Genomic DNA, 20,061 nt, shown 5'->3' with positions numbered 1-20,061 from the left:
TAAAAAAAAAATGAACACACTTCAGACTCCTGTTGAAATAAGAAAAAACAGCACTCCGCACATCGTAGGCACCTTCCATCCAAGGCTCTCAAATGCTTCACCCTCATTACATTTAGCCTCCACACCCCTGTGACACACCCTCTTCATGCTAGAGACGGAGAAACCGAGGCACAAAGGCTGAGTGACTGGCTCAGAGTGGCACAGAGAGTCTGTGGCAGAGCCAGGCTCAGAACCTAGGTCTCCTGACGCCTAGTCTTGTGCTTTAGCCACAAGTCCATCCTTTCGAACAGCTCTCTGAACCGGCTTCAGTTAGCACATGTAACTAGCCCAGGTGCTAAAGGGTTCCTGGCCTATACAAATTAGGAGCGCCCATCACTGTCACCAAGGGAACCAGGGGCTATTTCCCGACCTGCTCTCACCATCTGCCAGTATGACCAGCTCCTCATTCCACTGCACAGCAAAGTTGTGTTGCTTCTCTTCCTCTCCAAGCAGCACCTGATGTACTTCCTGGCTATAAAAAAATGATTAATCATGTTTTTATGGCAGTGCCTAAGGGCCAGCCAAGACTGGAGCCCCTGCTGCCAGGCACTGGACAAACAGAGTGGTTGACGGTCCTCACTAAAGCTTGCAATTAAACAGACAGGGTAGACCCAGGATGAGGGAAGGGGTAGAACATACCAGCCAAGCCAGCAACGTGATGGGAACAAACATGTTAGTGCCACAATGGTTTTTTGGGGTGGACTTAGTCAGGAGGGGATCAGCAAAAAGGGAAGGGAAATGGGGTGAGGAGGGCAGGTTTGGAGTGATGTTGAACTGAAGAGACGGTGAAACGAGAGGCAGGGGAAAGAACAGGGCTGGAGCAAATATCAGGCGTCAGCTGGGACTGCGGGTCTCGGCCGCTTTGAAAAATCAAGCCCCGTGTGTCTGAGACGAGGGTAATCCAAAATTACAGGCCACCTTTGAAAATGCTGGCTTGAGTGATTCGGCTAGTATTACACACAGGGTCAATGTGGGATTGTGAGGATGAGAATCCAGGCCTGATCTCCTGGTTCCCAGGCCCCACACACACTCAGAGTCACCGCAGGAGAGCAATGAATGGGTGTGGTTTTCTTTAAGGGAGTGCATACCTCATCCACCCTAAATTGATGCCTATGCCGCTTTCCCAAAGGATAACACAGAGGCAAGCCCGGTTGCTGCACGTTTTTAACGAATCCCACAGAAATCTGGCAAGCACTACAAACTTTGGACTGTATAGAATTTCTTGGCTTATAAGCCACAGTTCCCTGGGCCTGTTTTTCATTAACTTCTCGGCCGTCAGTTTTTCCACAGGCATGCTCTACACATTAGCACTAGGGCCCTCCTTTCATCTCTTGTGCTTCTTGACAACTCTTATTACTTAACACACATGGTCAACAGCCCATCAAAGCACAGGGAACCCGGCAAAAGAGCAGTGAAACAGGTATTTCCTCCCAAGGCAATCTATTCCGCACAAACAACCTTGCAGCTCTGTCTGCGTTACAGCTGAAGCCAGGCCTCTTATAACCGTGTTTACACTTTGTAAAAAGAGGAGTATATTTTGAAAAAAGAAAGAAAAGGTTTAATTAAAAATATTCAATGACACTTAAAATATTTTTAACAACAATTCTTTAATTTTTTTTGGTCAAAAACCAAAATATTTAGGCCAAAATGGTTTATGGATTTATTTATTGTGAACATTTCATTTTGGTCAAAAAGGCATTTTCCATTGACTACAAAGTTTAGATGGCACATATTTAGGGTCAATACCTGTCGTGATTTGGGCTCCCATTAAGGTTTGCCTGATCAGTGTGCCCACCCCCCCATTCTGGTTCCCTCCAAAACACAAACAAAGCCAGTGTTACACCCCGGTGCAGGATAATCTTGTAGCATGGTTTGGCCAGCACAGATCCCAGCTGCCAGAGAAACCATGAGGTGTTTAAACACAATTGTCGCTAACATCTCTACGAGCCTCTAATGTTGACAGTGCTGGGCTGGTTTGTAGCTCACAACGTTCTTTGCACAACTCATAATCAACCTGTGGAACTCACAGCTGCAAGGTACTATTCAGGGAAGTATCTTAGCAAGACTCATAAGGAATTGATACTTCCACGAAGAAAAATAGCATGAGCAACAACCCTCACCAGAGGAACATTAACAAGGGTGTTCAAGCCTCAAGCAAGCCGTATTGCACAATCGCCCAGGTGTATTTTGGGGGTTCTCTCTATTTCGTCTGCAGCAGATGGATAGGTCAATATCAAGAATAGGATACAGGCCATTACTTCGAGTAGGACAGTTGCTACAGTGAGCTACTGTTTGCTGAGATTAGTCATTTAAAAGATTATTTACAGTGCTGCACAACAATGCTGAGATAAAGCAATAAGCCTCCTACAAGGGATTAACCCAGGACACACATTTAAAAGACTTTCACGGCTGAGAAGCGTCTTTACATTTCCTGAAAGACAGAGCCGAGGCTTGGTTCCAGGATGGTAGTTTTGACAGGTTCACTATTCAAACATCTAACCTCTCAACCCCATGGGATTTCCAGGCAAGATAGGAAGATAAACTGTCCAGACAATCATCGCAGCACCATGGAGTCATTAAGAGCTACCAAAGGAATAGCAAGCCATCAAGTGCAGAGTGCAAGACTTTTGCGCGTGTACTTTTCTACGATATTTACTGCAAAAAAATAACCCCCCTGCTCTGAGTTCATGCTGAGGAAGCAAAACGGCCCAATTACAGGTTTCCTTGCCAAGTCGGCTCACCAGCACTGAATTGTCTAACACACGGCAGGGATTCACAGAGACAGAAATTTTATTTTCCTCCTTCAGAATACCAAGAGCAATTGCTAGGCATGGCTGAGGTATATGACCCCCACCACAAACTAGTCCAGGGATAGATTGCACCAGTGGTACAAATGCCAATCTTCTGCTTTAGATTTCCAGACTGCCTCGATTCTTATAGCAACCCTCGTCGGCTACATTAAGCTTTTACAAAACGCTTGCAAACACGGGCTAATTAATGCTCACAAGACAGGTAGATACTGGTAGGTAACCAACATTATCCCCATTCTACAGAGGGGGGAAAGTGAGGCACAGCATTTAAGGGGCATGCTAGAAGGCTCTTTGACTGCTTAGTGGTGATTATTTCTTTGAACCGAACACTTAGTTCGTCCAACCTGCATTAAAAATAGAAATTTGTGATGCTGTCAATTTTGCACAAGAAAAGAGAACAAAAAATGAAACCAGTGGGAGGCAATAGAACCAGGGTTCGATAGTGGCGATAGTGGGGTAGGGCAGGATTGGAGGTCAGGACTCTGGGGCTCTGCCACTGATTCACCATGTGACTTCTGGTAACTATTGTCATAAACAGATAGCTAAGGGTTAACGTCTCTTTCACCTGGAAAGAAGTACCTGAAACACCTGACCAGAGGACCAATCAGGAAACAGGATTTTTTCAACTCTGGGTGGAGGGAAGTTTGTGTGGGAGTCCTTTGTTCTTGGGTCTTCTGCCTGACTCTCTCTCGGCTATGAGGGGATTTCTATTTCCTGCTTTCTAATCTTCTGTTTCCAAGTTGTGAGTACAGAGATCATAAAAACAATAGGAGTTATTGTTTTTTTCTTTTGTATTTACATGTCTATAGTTGCTGGAGTGCTTTGAATTGTATTCTTTTTGAATAAGGCTGTTTATTCAATATTCTTTTAAGCAAATGACCCTGTATTTGTCACCTTAATACAGAGAGACCATTTTTATGTACTTTTTCTTTCTTTTATATAAAGCTTTCTTTTTAAGACCTGTTGGAGTTTTTCTTTAGTGGGGGACTCCAGGGAATTGAGTCTGTGCTCACCAGGGAATTGGTGGGAGGAAGAAGTCAGGGGGAAATCTGTGTGTGTTAGATTTACTAGCCTAACTTTGCATTCCCTCTGGGTGAAGAGGGAAGTGCTTGTGTTTCCACGACTGGAAATAGAGCGGGTGGACTCCCTCTGTTTAGATTCACGGAGTTTGCTTCTGTGTATCTCTCCAGGAACACCTGGAGGGGGGAAGGGAAAAGGTTTATTTCCCTTTGTTGCGAGACTCAAGGGATTTGGGTCTTGGGGTCCCCAGGGAAGGTTTTTGGGGGGACCAGAGTGCCCCAAAACACTCCAATTTTTTGGGTGGTGGCAGCTTTACCAGGTCCAAGCTGGTAACTAAGCTTGGAGGTTTTCATGCTAACCCCCATATTTTGGACGCTAAGGTCCAAATCTGGGACTAGGTTTATGACAACTACACATGCGTCAGTTTACCTTATCTGTAAATAACGGGGATATTACCTACCTACCTGAGAAAGATAAAGCAGATCATTAGCACAAGAGAGTCATTATTTGCATTATGTTGGCATCTGGTGGCTCCAGTCATGGAGCAGGACCCGGTGTAGCCAGGTGATGTACAAACAAAGCACTAACCCACAGTCCCTGGCCCAAAGACCTCACTGTCTAAGATGAGACAATGGGGTAAGACAGTGGGGAGGGAGCACAAAGAAACAACAAGGCAACACTGGTGAGCATGATCAGCAGTGTCCTCAGCACATCAGCTGCCTGACCACAGAGTTTTTTGTAGGCCCCAGGGCAGAGGAGAGTTTTAGGGAGGGATCTGAAGGAGCTCAAGGAGGTGGCTTGGTGGCTGTTTGCAGGGAGCGCCTCCACGTATGGGTGGCAGAACAAAAAGCACGAAGGTGCTTGCCTGTTAATTCAAGAAATGGGCTCCGAAGGCCGGCACCACTGGCAGAGAGGAATCAGGAACTGACGTTGCAAAAGCACATGAGAGATGACAGGGAGGGTGGAGACAGAGGAACAGTGCAGTGTATCTATGAAAACTAGCTGGTGCATAAAAAGATGAACCTGAGCCACTCTCTCTCCAGGTGCAGACAGGGCTCTTTTCCCCTCCCTTCCCCTTGTCTTTTTCAATGCTTCGGACAGAACTCATTTCCCCCTATGGTTAATTCATGCTGTGGCACTCTCTCACCCAAACGTCATCAGCCTCAAATCCAGGAAAAACCTAGGAGTTTGCCATTCATCGACAAGAGTCCTGCACAGCCACCAGAAAGAGGTCACTGGTTTGGGCCAGAAAAGTAAAACTGGCCTCTCTTCGTTTGAGGAACTGAAACACGCAAAACCAACCCTTCCAGGGCTTTAGCGACAGTGATTCTAGCCAGCAATTGAGAAAACTGGAGACACACCACTGAATTCTCCCAAAAATAATAAAACTGATCTCTGCAAGCCCTAATGAGCAGGCCAGTCTCTCTCATGCACCCCCACCCCCAAAGAATGTCCTTGGCTAGCATATTCTGTCACAAGGCTGCAGTTCTCTGTATAGTGTTTGGAAAAGAATTGAACAAAGCGTTTATTACAACTTGCTCCTCCTTTAACGTGATGACTCCCATTTGATCTGCTTTTGCTGATTTCCATGTGGTTAGAATGGTATTTTACTGAGGCACTACTTTTAAAAATAAAATATTATAGCTGATTGCCAAAAGTGTGATTGGCTTGTCTGAGCAGCTTCCTGGGCAAATGAAGGACACGACATTCCTAAAACAATTTGGGCCGATTTCTCAGCTTTTTGGGCTGCTAATTTACCCCAAACCAACATAGTTATAGCAGAACAAAAAACTTTGAGTAGACAAGGCACAAGACAGACAGAACAGGAAAAAGGTGTTTCAATGTCCCAGATACTGACATTTTAGAAATGTTACTGATAATGCAGCTTATGAAACATTTTCCCCCCTCTATCCTGCAGCTTTAAAATTTCTAGCTTGTCTGCAAAGGCAGCTGCCATTTTTGCAAGGCAGACTGGCTGCAAGATGTCACACACACTGTGCTCTCACTCAGACGTTTCTTTGTTCTTTCTTGTTCTGTTGTTTGCCTGTAATCTGACATCCAAGTTGCTGAGGCCAAGAGTACGTGACCGCTCTTTGGCTGGGAAAACACAGAATTCATTTGTCCGGAGTCAGACAAGCCAGGGGCAGAGAGGAGATGAAAGGATTTGTAGAAAGTTTGACTGCTGCACCATTGCATAGGGGTTCCCTGGTTTGGGATTGTAGAAGGATGGATTGTAACACTGGTGGACAGGTGTCCGTCCCCATTGCCACAGCAAAGAGGCCATGGAAAGAATGGCCAATCGCCTGCACGTGTGACCTCTGAAGATAGGGCGACCAGACAGCAAATGTGAAAAATCGGGACGGGGAGGGGGTGGGCAGAAAATAGGTGCCTATATAAGAAAAAGCCCCAAAAATTGAGACTGTCCCTATAAAATCGGGACATCTGGTCACCCTATCGGAAGATCCAGACTGAGGCCTGGGAGCACGAAGAAACTTGCTCCGCTGGTGTCTTCGCTGTTCCTCGCTTGTAGAGGAAGAGAGCTCCCCACCGGCACTCGGAGCCCTACCAACCTGTTTTAAAACGGGGCACTGCACACCCGACCTACAGAGGCCCAGGGTAACCCTTGCTGCAGGTTGGATGTTCAATGGCTTGTTCCAGACTATTCACGCTGCACACCCAACCACCTGCATGGCTGCTGCCTGTCGGAGATGGACAACATCAGTGCCGAGCAAGCAGAACGGTGCTACTCTCTTGTCAGAAAGCCCAGCCAGCCCTTCCCATTGTCAGCTAATCCTATTGGCCTAGTAACCTCACTGGGCTGTCCTGTCAATACAGCCCCTTCTCCCAACAGGAGGATTTGCTTCAGCTGGCTTTGCATTCTGATCAGAGCGACCCAGAGCGTTTAACCAGCCCATACCCCAGGCTGAGAACAGCTACTGCAGGCAGAGCTGCAAAACATGTGTTCTCAGGCAGCAAAGTTTGAGAAGCGGGGCTTCCCGGTTGCCTCACCAGCGTCACTGATTTGGGGGCGACTTTGTCACATGCTTGTGACTGCAGGAAACACAGCAAGTTGCATTAACCCTCATTTCTGCCCTGCAAGTAGAAATGCAATACCCCTACTCTACAGAAGGGGATCCTGGCTAAGCCGAGAATCAAACCCAAATCAGAGCTACTCTAACTGCAAGGGAAAGATAGTCCTGTGGTTAATCTGGGTTTGATATGGGAGTCCCTCTGTGAGCCTGACCAAGTCCCTTAGCTCCGCATCGGGAAAACACAGATAATTCAGTGTAGGGGTGCGGTGAAAATTCATAAAGTGTGTGAGGAGCCCAGACACGACAGTGTGCTACAAAGTGACAGCATGGCCTAGTACAGAGAGCACAGGACTGGGACTCAGGAGACCTGCTTTCTATTCCTGACTCTGCCATGGGCCTGTTGGGTGTCCTTGGGGAAACCACTTCACACCTCCATGCCTCAGTTTACCTAGTGGAAAATTATACTGACCTCCTTTATGAAGCGCTTTGAGATCTACTGATGAGCGGTGCTACAGAAGAGCTAGAGATGATCATCATACAGTGAAGCAGGCCATAGAAATACCGACACAGAGCAAGAGGACACAATTCTGTCTTTATTGTGGGACAATTTAGTGCAACACTTATTTGTTCTGCGCATACTCAAAAGGGAAAGCAGCTGCAACATTTCTGTGTTGTTCTCAACAAAACCAAAACCAGTACAATTCAAGGCATAAATGGGGCATACTTTTAGCATCATTTGCTAAATTCTTTAAGCTCTAAGCAACATTTTGGCAGCTGCTGCTATTTCACCAAATGGGAATTGGGTGTCTAATTCTCCATTGTGCCTTGGAAAATATCCCCCAAGTTCATAAACAACAGTCTGACTGGCGGGTAACCACAGAAAATGGCAGTACGGTAGCTGGGAGAAAGAAAAGCAGCAGCAGTTACTTCTCGGGCTGGGTCAGATTTCTAAAATAATACAATCAGACAGATAGACAGCTAGAATTCTCTCTCTCCAGCTGACACACTCTCACGATCTCCCTTCTCTCTCTCACTGCTTGGTGGCCTCCCAGCCCCTTAATAACAAAGGGAGAAAACACCCCAGAACAGCTCATTGAATGGTTTACCTAAACTCCAGCACAAACATTTGATTGAAACTACTGTAAAATGCCCAGATTGATGTGGTTATTTTACTTGGGTTAGGAAGTCCCCCTGAGTTTCAGGGCAACACCAATCCTGCTTTAAGCTGTTTTCAATGGAAATAAAAAGGAATTACACCATCTGTCTTCAACCCATGTCTAGAGATCACACCTGGAAAGCTGTGCAGAGAAACCAGCCTTTCAAGAATAAGCTTCCTTTGCTGTATTTTGCACTGTAAGGGCCCAGTTTTGCATTTTCAGCATCCCAAACTCCCACTGGTTCCAAAGGCAGTTTGTGGTTTGCCAAAAATGCAGGATCATTAGAACTCGTCTCTACCATTATTATTATTATTCATAATAATTTGGAGTGGTTCCTTCTATGTCGGTAGGCACTTTCCCAATACCTGCTCCAAAAAGCTCACAGTCGAAAGACGGAGGCCAGGGAAAGGGGAATAACAATAGGCTACTTATATGCAAATCAACTGGATTCATTATAAGCAGCACCACAGGGATGAATCTTTGAGAGACGTAAAGGTGGAGAGGGTTACACGTTACCCTGTTACATACATTAGGGAAGTTTCACTAGCCAATGGCACAAGCCACACACTGCTGTAGGACCCAGCGGTAGGTTTCTAAGTAAGACATCGCAAACAAGCCAAATCCTGAGATTCTTACTCACATAAAACTTCAGCTGGCTTCAAGACTGACCTTCCCCGAGGATCCCGTTTGCCCCAGTATAGAGCACATAAAACCTGAGTGCACCAGTTCCTCTAATCCTATGGAGCATGAATAATTATAATCAGGGAGCAGATCACATTCTAAACAGCAGGCTCATCAAAAAGAGATGAAACTTTTAAAATTATGTAAACGACTTATTTAAAACAAACAAACCAACCCACCCTCAAACAATCCAAGCTTAGAAAAAAACCTAACTGTAACAAAACACCCACCTACTTCTTCCAAGGGCAACATCCATCACTCTCATTTTATATTGGCCAGAGGTGAAATCTGTTCTGCCGCTGAACCTAATTTGTAAACTTCATACACACAAACACAATCGCATACGCTTTCTGGGTGCTTTGCTAATGTTACCATAGTAACTACTCAGGCACAAGGGGGTCACGGCTCCCAAATGCATGCAGCCTTTAATTAAAATCTGTTTGTCCTTGAACTGGCTGCTTTGCTGAATGTCTGACTTGCCTAATTACCATCAATGCTCCATTTGGGACTTACTAAAAGAGAGGGCGATAAAAAGGCTTTGTCCCTGCCACACACAGGGCAAATGAAACCCCTTTGCTGCTGTGTGAAGGGATAAGATTTGCAGGGCTGATTATTATGGGGAATACAATGTGGCCCCCATAATCACTGGTCCTTAGACACCCCAAAGTCTCTGTATTCTGTGGGAGCATTCGCATGCGGTTGTTCCAATTTCAAAGCCAAAAAAACCAAATGTTGCACACTGCGTCCTCCAGCTCCTGGAGTCGCAGGGCGTCGTGGAAATCAGATCAGGACATGCCCGTGAGTTTGGATCAGAGGAAAGGGGCCCTCAGAGAAGGTCATGCTGGCAAGGAGCTATTTGCTTGGGCTAAATGGGTTGGGATTTCAGCAGAGTGGGAACAGCACAGACTCACAAGAAGGATACGGGTAGGAAATATGGCAGTAGCACTGCCAAGCCTGGTGAGTTCAAAGTGTAACAAAGCACCAAGAGCTAAGACTGTGGGGAGAGAGAGCTCAGTGGTTTGAGCATTGGCCTGTTAAACCCAGGGTTAGGAGCTCAATCCTTGAGGTGACCATTTAGAGAACTAGGGTTTAAAAAACAAACAAGCCTAGGGATTTGTCCTGCTTTGAGCAGAGGGTTGGACTAGATGATCTCCCGAGGTCCCTTCCAACTCTGATATTCTATGATTCCTTGGTTTTAGTCCTGGCTCTGCCACTGATTCACCAGGTCACCTCACAGAAAGCCTGTGGACAGTGTCTCTCTCAGGTTACCTATCTGTAAAAGTGGCCTAATGCTGCTTATATATCTGCCTGGATGCCATGTGGCTTAATGAACACTTGTAAAGTGTTATGACATCCGGAGCGATAGACATTCAAGTGATCCCCACAGCGGCTCTCAGCTTGGAGCATGGGGTTTTTTTTTTAAACATTCACAGCATAGAAAAAGCCACAACAGATGGTGAGTTTGGCGTGGGGAAGATCATGGTATGCTTATAACACTGGCCTAAGACATGGGTTCAAGTCTCTGCTCCACCACAAACTTCCTGTGTGATCTTGGGTAAGCCAGGCTTGATCTACACTTAAAACTGATCCCACGCAGTCATGCCCACCAGGGGGGATGAAAAAAACCCACATGCCCTAGTGACACAGCTCTGCTGACAAACACCCCAGAGTAGACGCAGCTCGGCCAACAGAAGATGCTTGTCAGCAGAGCTAACGTTTGGGGAGGTGGTGTTCTTACACTGGCGGGAAAAACTCCTGCTGCTGGCATACACAGTGTCTCCACTAGGGAGCGATGCCAGCATAGACGCTGTAGTGTAGACATAGCCTGTTACTCAGCCTCTCTGTGCCTCAGTTCCCCACCTGTCATTGGGGATAATAGCACCGTCCTACCAAACAGGAGTGTTGTGAGGACAGATCCATTAAGAGCTGTGATTAGTGCTCAGGCACTGCACTCATGGGGGCTATACAAGTACCATAGACAGCGAGGAGAAAAGAGGACTGGTGCATCATTCTTGACAGCCACCCTCCAAGGACAAAAAATGCAGACGAGTAAGTTAGAGCCTCCATTCCTCACACGCAGAAGACAACAGGCCCTGACCCTCTTTTTCCGCAAGTTGTGCATCTTCTGCACAGAGCCAAAGGCCCAGCCCCGAGCCCACCAGCAGCAAGAGGCAATGGAGCAAAGAGCCGCACTGGATAGTTTTGCAGATGGCTTTTTCTGCTCAGACCACTGCCAGGAGCTGGGGCTTCAGAGGTGCCATGGGCAGCTTCAGTTCCACCCAACACAGTCAACGCTTTGCAGCCTCGCTCCGTGTGCTTGGTGGATTCTGATGGTCAATCCTTTGGCCTCTGAGAGACACTGAGCTAGGGACACACTGCTTGTTCCCCTCTGTGCTACCCCTGCATCAGAGAAGGGGAGAAGGATTCTACTGGTTTCATCTCTGCAGCCTCAGAAAAACAAATTTTGCTTTTTTTTGTTTTGGTCTTAGGGCACCAGAAAAACAAATTTCCACCCTGATCACTGAAACCCAGCAAGTAAACAAAGATCCTTTCTCCATCCACCTTCTCTCAGCTTTGCTTCATGCAGGGTAACAGAAAGAGCCACGGAGTCGTCCACATACGGTGGCTGTAGAAGAGGAACGGCAAGTTGTAAGCAGGCCATGCACTGTGCCTCACGGAGCAGAAGGTCCATTTTCTCTGAGCTGGGTTCTCTGGCTGCGGACCGTGAATCACAGCGCTATCCGCGCCAGCCCGTTCCAGCCAGAAAAGTTAGTCTCATGCTGCCAAAAGAGTTTCCTCTCATGGGCCAACACAGCTTGGAGTTCCGCAGGAGAGACGCCTCTTTGAGCCACCGCCCACCTCCAGCTGCTGCCAATGTGCTTTCCACATGTCTCAAGAAAGTTTTAGATCAATAAAAAACGTGCAAGGGTTGGAGAATCCCATGGAAGACCCCGTGACCACCTTTTCTATTTGCTCACCCCCTGGGCTACACGGGAGCCCCAGCCTTTCCTTCTTCCAAGACTCGAGGGTTTTCCCCGGGAGAGGCCCAGGAAGACCGTCAGGCCTGCGTAGCCTAGAGAGACAGTCGCTGCTCACTACTCAGTGCAGCTAAAGAGGGTTCAATCCCTGCTGAGCCAGCAAATCACTGATGACAGCACAGCGAACAAGCTGATGAGCGTGGGCACAGCCATATGGTATTATTAAAACAGAAAATTCTGCACATTAGCTGCTATTTTTGTTTCCCAGACCAAGATGCTGTAACTTGTGAATTCATTTCTCCTCACACCCCTGCTAAGCTCCCAGCTAACGGCACAGTAATCCCCGCCCCATTATGGGTTTCAGCAGGGGTAGGAAACAATCAGACACTTTGAGGCAGCCTCTGCTTATAGGCACGGCCCTCCTTTAGGTCATACAGAAATGCACATGGCTCTAGAACAGCAGCATTTTCAGCTACCAAGAAGCACCAAAGAGCCACATATCAGACTTGTAAATGCAGGAAAAGACACCTGAATCAACACACGGACACATTAATGAACAACAAATGGATTAAATTACACGGACTGTTCTCCCTACCAGCTTACCTGGCTCTCACCAACGTACCCTCTGAGTGCTTCACAGATAGCAGGGGATTTATCTTCAGTGCACTCCTGGGAGGCTGGGCAGGGCCGTTAGCCCCATTTTAGAGAGAGGGAACAGAGGCATGGACAGATTAAGTGATTTGCCCATCGTCATGCAGGGAGTCTCTGGCAGAGCCAGGAAATCACCTCAAGTCCCAGTCCTCAATAGAACTACAAGACTATCCTTCCTCCTCGCTTGCCTTGTTTAAAGAACGCTCTCTTTGTGAGGAAGGAGAGAGAGAGCAGAGCAGAGGGAGGTTAGGTGTAGCCTTGAACAGCAAGATGGCCCAGATTCATTCATCACCATCACCTAAAGACTAACGATGATTTATACCAAATATCTTTTTGCTGCCTTGTAACTTAATCAAAGGACCAAAGAGCCTAAACACCCCTTCACATAAACCATGGGAGCAAACACAATGGCTCCAAAAGAGAAAATGCTTTCACACTATACAAGAATGTACCAGAGCTGGTGTGAGAGCTAGAACATCCTCTTAGGTACAATGGCTACATCTGGATGAAGCAAGCGCAGCACAAAGGGTCGTTGGGGCCATTGGCGGTCACACTACCACAACTCCCATCACAACAGTGCTTAACTGGGCTTTTCCACATATCAGATCTAAATATCTGACTAATTAAGGCCACATTCACTTATAACATTTTCTTGTTCCCCAAAATGGCATATGGAGGGATGCATGGATTTGATTTAAAACAAATCAGTGAATAAATGTTACTGAATTAAATGTCAAGAGAAAATATGAAAATACTGTACCAAAGTTCTATAGATTTTAAGCAACAGGACAGGACAAGGTATGGCATAGGCAGGTGCAATAGAACCTCAGATTTACCAACTGACCAGTCAACCACACACCTCACTCAGAACTGGAAGTACACAATCAACAGCAAAGACCAAAAAAAAAAAAAAATAGCAAATACAGAACAGTGCTGAGGTAAACGCAAACTACTAAACCTTGTTTAGGCTGTAAACTCCTCAGGTTGGGCTGCCTGGATTTTAGACCCAGCATGTTGCAAATGCCTGGCAAACAACCACCACCACAGCACTTCAGGAAAGGAAAAAGTCTCACCGAAGCTGCAGGGGAAATTTGGATAAATGCAGTACAGTCTCCTGGCCCTCTCTGCAACCAGCCTTGAATAATAATAGTTTGATAAGACTTTATTATTAAACCAATCAAGTTACCAGGGGTTTCACAACCGTAAATTAATAACGCTTTGCATTTCCAAACAGCTTCCACCCAAGGATCCCAAAGCTCTTTAAAATCGTTAGAGAACCGAGCCTAACATCATCTTGCTTTACAGGTGGGGAAACTAAGGCACAGAGCTGTGCTCTTCCTTCACTGAGTTGGTTGCAGAACCAGGCATAGAACTGCCAGCTGTCCCAACTCTCCGACTGAAGGGTAAGTCTCAAGTCCACTCTCGGCAGACTCATTTAGGTGGGTAACTGGGAGGACCTGTTGGATGCGCAGCTCTTTTAAAAATCTGTCCCTCATTCAAAACCTCCACTTTGCCTGTTGGGTGCTGCTTAGTTTGGCATGCCTCATTCATAATGCATACCTAGCAGCCACCACGTCTGTCCTGCGATTCCGAAAAAACCCATGTCACACACTGAGCTAGGACTGGAGTCAGTTCTCTTAAATACCAGCTCTCGCTGCAGTGAGAAAACTCACACATGGAGACAACACAGTGCTAGGATAGTGACATATTAACCCTTTCCTTTTCCCTGACTCAGGTCTGTGCATTTCTCTAGCGGATCAATTGCACAGCTTACTCCAGGGGTAGGCAACCTATGGCACGCGGGCCAAAGACGCCATGCAAGCTGATTTCCAGTGACACTCACATTGCCCAAGTCCTGGCCAGAGCCCCCGGGGGGCTCTGCATTTTAGTTTAATTTTAAATGAAGCTTCTTAAACATTTTAAAAACCTTATTTACTTTACAAACAATAGTTTAGTTATATATTATAGAAAGAGACCTTCTAAAAATGAAGAGTGAAGAGTGAATAAATGAAGACTCAGCACACCACTTCTGAAAGACTGTCGACCTCTGGCTTACTCCAGACAGAGCTACTGTGGTTATAAAGCAAGAATCATGATTAACAGAGCAAGGGAAACATACACACTGGGAATATGAGGACTACAAAACTTTTCTGAGGAACTAGTATTTGTTCCTGTTAATGTGATTTTATGGCTTCAGCGTGATAAACTCAAACACCACATTGAAATGTGTCGAATTTTATATGAAAGTAAATATTTCACAGCATCGGTTATGGGCTGGTGCAAATCCTTCCTTCTCTAAGCAACCACAGAGCAAAGTTCTAAAGTGCCTTAACATGCCCAGATATTCACTGGTTTGTCTAATTATAGCTGAATTAGCAATGCAAGTGGCAGCACACCTTTAAAGAAACTAATCAGGCTGGAAATTATATGCCATCAGTAATTTGCTCCCTCGGCTTCCAAACGTTTCCTGCGCAAGAGGAGCAGTAACTATTCGTGACCAATTACCAGGCTCAGATAAGAGACACTCTAACTCTCAAGCTGTGTCGTGTTCAGCTACATTGGCTCATGATGGATGAAGATCACATGCCACAAAATGGACAAAATGGCACTTAGATCTCTCATGCCAAACTACACACCAGTCACAATGAAAGGTCACCACTGAGGGAATGAGTGTGCGGTTTCTTCCCTTTGTTCTTCTGTAAAAAAGAAGCCCAGAATGTTCCCCCCCACCCCCTCTACAGAACATTTTTTTTTCCCTGTTGGCTTTTTGCGTTAGAAAATCAGGTCCTGTTTACCCCGGAGAACTCTGGCAGCTGGAGGATTGCTGAGCATCCCATTCCAGCTCTGTTTTAATTCTGTCCCTTGCATGGATGCACTATGCTAGTCTTTAATTACATGATCACATTCTATTTTTTGCTACACGCATGGTCACGGGCATCTGAACCCTTCAGATTCACAGCACAGACCGCTTCTTTTTGAACTAATCGGCAGCTACTTGCAAAGGTAGGCTACTTTCCTCTACATCAGTGGTTTTCAACTTTTTTCCATTTGCAGACTCCTAAAATATTTCCAAGGGAGGCACAAAGACTGCTTTGGAAATCTTAGACATAGTCTGCGGACCCCCAGGGGTCTGCAGACCACAGCTGAAAACCACTGCTCTGCATGGACCAGCCCCTAGAAGAGGACACGACCCAGACTTTAAACACTATCTCTGAGACAGGCGTGCAATGCAGATTCCTGGGTTCGATTCCTGGCTGAGGGTGCAGAATGGGTGCAATCTAGTACTTTGAACAGTCATGAGAAATAAAGCGGACAGACTGCAGTGGGCTAGCACTCGAGCCAACTCTCTCGTCATTATTAGCACTAATTAGGTTCCCCCAGAAAAAACCTAATTGGACAGAGGTGTACCTGAAACCAGGCCAGATTGGGGGTGGGGAGTCAATGAGCCCATTAACAGGCAAGTGGAGTGTTCAGTGGGGGAAAAAGGCTAGGAAAGCCACCTTTCCCACCCTACTCCCTTTTGGGGAAGTGATTAGAAAGCTGAGATACCGTGTAAAGGTAACTGCTGTGTAGTGGTGGAAAGATTAAGACCCTGTAAATAAACAACACAGTGGTGTTGCCAAGGAAGAAAGTCCCAGTGTCATCTGTCTTCACAGATGAGGCAGGGGTCAGGGCACAATGCCCCGCCACAACACAGCACGGTTACTCTAAAAAGACCATGTGGATGAGACATGGGTCTGTGATACTGGTGAGCGGTGTTCTATCCCCCCAGGTCCGTTCCAGCCATTTCATTAAAGGTGCCTAGAAAGGGAGCTGAGCTCATTTGACAATCTAGCCTCCAACGGATACAGAGTTCTTCTGAAAATATCTCGTCTATAAGGCACATGCATCGAGGATCCCCAAGGGCACCCCCCTGATCCATAGCTCAGAGTCATTACCAGCACTTCTGAACACAGCCCACTGATAAGGTGGAGGAGCTGGCTGCAGGAGGGGTAGAGGTCTGTCTCTCTTCAGGCAAAGCCTCGCACCTGCTATAGACAAGAAGCGAGTCCTGGAAGCTTCTCTAACAAATGGAGTGATGGCTCAGCCCTTTACGATCCCCTGCTGCGCTTGGAAGAAAAAAATAAAACCAATGCACTGCAGCAGCTCACCCTCAGAGCAGAGAACAGACAGGACTCAGCTGTGATGAATAGAGACCACTGAGGCTGTTGGACAAACGGAGACCCTCCTGATTCTCCCAAAGTCCCAATGTAAACCTCGGTGCTCCCTAAGTCCTGGCCTGCAGTAGTCAGTCACCTTCAAAGGAAGGAGAGGGGGAATCTACCACTGACCTTGGAAATGAAAGGCACAAGACTAAACTGTTTTTGTTTCACCCAGTATTTCTGAGCTGCCAAGTCGACCAGCTGTCTGAGGCAGACCCTGCATTGTATTTCCTAAAGCATGTCAGGAGATGGAAGCTGCACCAGGGAGTTGTATGTGGAAGAGACAGGGTGGGTTTTTTTTAAACTGTCGCTCCTTCATTTGCAGGGGTTCCCTCTGATTGTCCTCACGTGCTGCACAAATCCGTTTGCCGCTGCCCAAAAACCATTTCCTCAATCCACAGCTCCTGGAAGTAACACAGTGAGCCCAGGCTTATTGCAGTCCTGTGTGCGAAATAGGAGAGAGGCTGCACGAGGGGGAAAGCGCAAAGCTCCCAAGCCTCCCTGGCATTTTTGCAGGCTTCATCTCCCTTCCCTTCCTCATCGAGAGAGGGATTGCTGCTCGCCAGCGCTCATTTTAGTTGATTTCTATCCCCCCTTAGCCCCAGAGTACTTACAGGGCATTCACTTTCATTGCACGTTTGCTAACAAACAACAGCCCGGGCAGCAGTTGTATTTTGTTGCATTTATTCTGCTATTAACAGAGCTGAGTCAGAGGCCATCATTTCAGTGCACAGACAGGGCCCCCTCTGTGGCTTTGGTGCTCGAGAACTCATACCTCTCGCCTCCTGAGTTTTCTTCAGGGGTCAGGATTAAACAAATCCCACCCCTCAAAGCAAAACTCGGCCAGACCTTCTCCTGCTCAGTTTCAGCAGCTGACTCTCCCTTCAGACCCTGCCTCGCCCAGAAGCTCCAAGCTCACAAAGAAACCTGGAAGCTTGCAGGTTTCAGGCCACGTTTTAACACTGAGGTTTTGCATAGCAGTTAATGAGGAATACTTGGCACTTCTAGAGCAACTTCCCTCTGAGAGTCGTGGAGCACTCTGCAAAGGTGATTATGTTATCCTCATTTTACAGATGGGAAATAACCAGTAACTGCACAGGAAATCGTACGTTCCAGAGCAGTGAGAACCAGCTCTTCTGAAAAGTGTGTGTAATGAACCCTTGTGGGAGCTGGCAGCAGGGTGGGAATCCAGAACCTTCAGCACCGCAGCACAGACCTCCACCACTCAATCTAAAGCAGGGGTGAGCAAACTTTTTGTCCCGAGGGCCACGGTGGGGTTACAAAACTGTATGGAGGGCCAGGTAGGGAAGGCTGTGCCTCCACAAACAGCCTGCCCCCTACCTACACCCCTCAGAACCCCCCTCAACCCATCCAACCCCCTCTGTTCCTTGTCCCCTGACTGCCCCCTCCTGGGACCCCTCGCCCCTTATCCAACCCCCCGGGACCCCACCCGCTGTCCAGCCCCCTGCTCCCTGACTGCCCCAACCCTTATCCACACCCCCGCCCCCTGACAGCCCCCTCACCCCCCAGGGACTCTCATGCTTACCCAACCCCCATCTCCCCCATCCCCTACTGCCCCCCCCAGACCTCTGCCCCATCCAACCGCCCCCTGCTCCCTGTCCTCTGACTGCCCCCTGGGACCCCCTGCCCCTTAATCCAACACCCCTGCTCCCTGCCCCCTTACCATGCCGCTCAGAGCAGCATGTGTGGCAGCCGTGCCGCCTGGCCGGATCACACAACCCCACTGCCCAGACGTAGCTATGGAGGAGGAGGGACAGCAGGGGAGGGGCCGGGGGCTAGGCTCCCTGGCTGGGAGCTCCAGGGCCGGGCAGGACGGTCCTGCAGGCCGGATGTGGCCCATGGGCCATAGTTTGCCCACCTCTGATCTAAAGGGTAACATCTTCAGCTGTCAGTAGTAAATTATTATCCTCAAGTGGTGGACGGGGCCAGTGGTACACACTGGCCAGGATGTTACATGTTTTGCAGTCTATTGAGGCAGGTAAGGTTAATGAGTTTAATATGGATTTCCTTTCTCTACAGTTACACTCCCACACTCATCCACTGACTAAGGTCAAGGGTAGCATCACTTTAACACCTGGTATGTCCCTTGTTAGGGTAACTAGACCTATATTTATGGTGGGACAGATTCATTGACCTGATAGGTCATTCCTTTCTCTAACTCCTCTCATGCAGCACGTAGACAGAGTGTTGCACTATTCTGTCTCCTTGGTATGGATATTTTTTTCAAACAAGGGTACTTTAAATTACTTCAGCGAGCATTTCAGAATGGGAGGGAAGGCTCGCAGAGGTTCCTAGGATGTTCTGCTTTTGTCTGCAATGTCAGCACACTCAAAGGAAATCGCTCCATTGCACTGCACTGGAAACAATGCCTTTGGGATGCTTTTGCCAGAGATGAAGTCGTATTTCCTTTAGTGGTTTCTCATACCGACTCTTTCCAGCATCCAGAGAGCAAGAGAGGACAGGAGAGCGTGAATGGTTTTGCATTGCAATGTTCCTCTGGTTGTGACATCAGTGCATCCTCAGTCTTACATATTTGTTTTTGTTTTAAGCCAATATGTCATTTCGCAATAAAATAAATCGAATGAAATGTACCATGCACAGCATAAGTAAATGGGTGGATTTTATTGGTAGGCAATTTGCTGGCTGCTCAACAGATATAAGATGAAGATAGTTCATTTAGTTATTATTTATTTTAGTCACATAAACCTAGCAGTGAACAGAGACATGCTCATGGCTGAGTTATTACTGAAAATGTTTAGACATTTTTTTTTCAATTAGGGAGCCATAGTGAACATTAAATGGGAGATGGCGAAGCTCAGCCATCTGTTCTTCAACAGAATTTATTTATTTATTAAAGGCCCCCATCCTCCTATAGGATCCATGTCGGCAGATCTTTCAGCCACACGGAGCACCACTACCTTCAGGGGAGGCAAGAGGCTCCATCAAGGTCAATAGCAAAACTCCCATTGACTTACCTAGGGCCAATATTTTACATGGTGTCTTTGAGCACAGCTGCTGAAAAATTCAGCAGTGCTAATCTAGGTAATAGGACAACATTGCTTTAGGAAATCTTCTTACTGGGATTTTAATGGTGCATCTCAAAACGCAAATTTTAAGCATAGCAAGAGCACAGTTCCTGTCCTCCTAGCACACATCAGGCTGTATTTATTTGTTTTTCAGTTTAATGCTAGGCTTGCCTTCTAGGAGAATTTAAATCAAGACTGGATGTCTTTGGGCTTGGTTTAGGAGTCCCCAGGTGAGTTTCTCAGGCCTCGCTTATGCATGAGGTCAGACTTGGATGATCATAATAGTCCATTCTGGCTTTGAAATCTATGAGTTACAGCAGGGATGCTGCTACCCCTGGGGAGCCCACTCATCAAAAATGCAGGCTTTAGGCAGGATGTGCAGGTCTGTATTTGGATTCTGAGACCAGCCCATAAAAGGGAAGAACTATTTTTATACAAAAAGAT

General features: G+C 47.0%; 1 protein-coding gene across 11 annotated transcripts in view; it reads right to left on the bottom strand.

Annotated features, from left to right (window-relative positions):
* The window catches only part of GPSM1 (G protein signaling modulator 1), a 146,564-nt gene that overhangs the window by 97,312 nt on the left and 29,191 nt on the right, over nucleotides 1–20,061 (bottom strand). For 3 of the 11 annotated variants that reach the window (XM_050926962.1, XM_050926966.1, XM_050926965.1), the window contains exon 2: nucleotides 420–511. The exons of 5 other annotated variants lie outside the window; for them this stretch is intronic. The gene's annotated coding sequence lies outside the window, so the exon portion shown is untranslated. Of the gene's footprint in view, nucleotides 1–409; nucleotides 512–8,969; nucleotides 8,986–20,061 lie in introns of those variants that run through there. 3 more of the 11 variants (XM_050926963.1, XM_050926967.1, XM_050926969.1) reach the window with 3 other exon arrangements.

This window comes from Gopherus flavomarginatus, chromosome 17 (genome assembly GCF_025201925.1).
Source record: "Gopherus flavomarginatus isolate rGopFla2 chromosome 17, rGopFla2.mat.asm, whole genome shotgun sequence".
NCBI lineage: Eukaryota > Metazoa > Chordata > Testudines > Testudinidae > Gopherus > Gopherus flavomarginatus.
Note: the sequence above shows the minus strand (reverse complement) of the source record. Positions and strands in the feature narration are given on the sequence as shown.